This window comes from Dipodomys ordii, unplaced genomic scaffold (assembly GCF_000151885.1).
Source record: "Dipodomys ordii isolate 6190 unplaced genomic scaffold, Dord_2.0 Scaffold41, whole genome shotgun sequence".
Classification (NCBI taxonomy): domain Eukaryota; kingdom Metazoa; phylum Chordata; class Mammalia; order Rodentia; family Heteromyidae; genus Dipodomys; species Dipodomys ordii.
This window is the reverse complement of record NW_012267257.1, coordinates 15,196,549-15,197,977: the sequence shown is the minus strand read 5'-3', so window position 1 is coordinate 15,197,977 and position 1,429 is coordinate 15,196,549.

Here is a 1,429-nt window from a genome sequence, read left to right as displayed (position 1 = left end):
AAGAGCAGCAGAGAAACAATCTGGCTGGAAAACGAAAATCCAGAGTGTGATATAAGATTACATAAGATAAACATAATGTGTCCCTAGCAAAGAATATTGGCATCAGTGCTGCTGCTGGAGATGATGGGGGAAGGGCAATCCCAAGACACCAGTTAGTGCTGTCACCAATAACTAAACTTTCTTTCCTCTGGTTTCTGTGGCTCTAAATCCTCTTATCTATTGCTCTGGAGCTCATTTGTCTGACTTGTCTATTTTATGGAAGCTCCTTGCCTTGGAAAAGTAGAAAAGCCAAAGTCAAGATGAGAAGACAAACTCTTTGCTTCCCACTGATTGTACTGGGCTCATGTTACCCTGTTTTAGCTTTTAGCTCCTCCCCGAATCCCAGTGCAGGAGATCCAGAGAAGATGGACACGCCCCAGCCATCTCCAAAGGACCAATCTCATTGCACTAGCCTGAGTTCTGCAGGATTATGGCTTAGAGGAGACTGGAGTTGCTTTGAGGGGGTTGAGTCTTGGAGAAGAATTGCAAAAAGAAGCTCAGTTATTTTTTATTCCTCAAACAGTAATGGAGAACTGGTGAAAATTCATCATGTGTGCTTCCAGCCCATTTTCAAGATGAAGAGCGATGGTTCTGTCTACTCAGAGCTCACAGGCTGGTGGGGAAAGGTGAGTAAGTCAAGAGGTAGTGAAAATACAGTGTGACAGCGTGACACGGGAAAGAACCCAAGAATCGTGTACTTCAAATTGAAGACTCAAGGCACCGCTTGCTGGAGATAGTACCAGAGTAAAGCCTAAAAGGATAAGAAATGAATAGTAAGGAGGTGGTGTTCTTGAGAGTAGTGCAAAGCCCTGGTGCATGTAATTAAGTGCATGTACTTAAGCACCTGCAGATAGCTCTGTAAGCTGGACAGCTTGCAAGGAGATGAGGCTGAGGTGGACAGAAGAGATCTCATGTCATTCTAAGAAGCTTGGGCTTTATTCTTCAGGCTACAGGAGACTTGTGAGATATTCAAACATTAGAAGACAAGATTAGCTGTTCAGAAAAAAGTGTATTAATTTTCTGTACCAAACAGTGTATTAGTTTTTCTGTACCAAATTCCCACAGCTTAGCCCCTTAAAACATCAATAGCCTTGGCCAAGTAGACACAAAATTAACTAAATTACTAAGAATTGGTAAAGTGGTACTATTGAAGCAACAGTGGGGGTGGGGGAATGAAGTAGGGGTATTGCTTAAATACACATTCGCCACAAATTCTGAACCTAAGCCTAAAATCAAGGTTTTAGAGCTAATCCAGAGGATAAAGGAAAAGGAAACCCCAGGAGAGCAGCACACCACATCTGGACTGCATGAATTCTACAGAACCGACCCAGAGTCTTCAACTGATGTGAAGAGGGCAACAGAGGACGTTTTCTAGGTTAAAAAAAAAAAA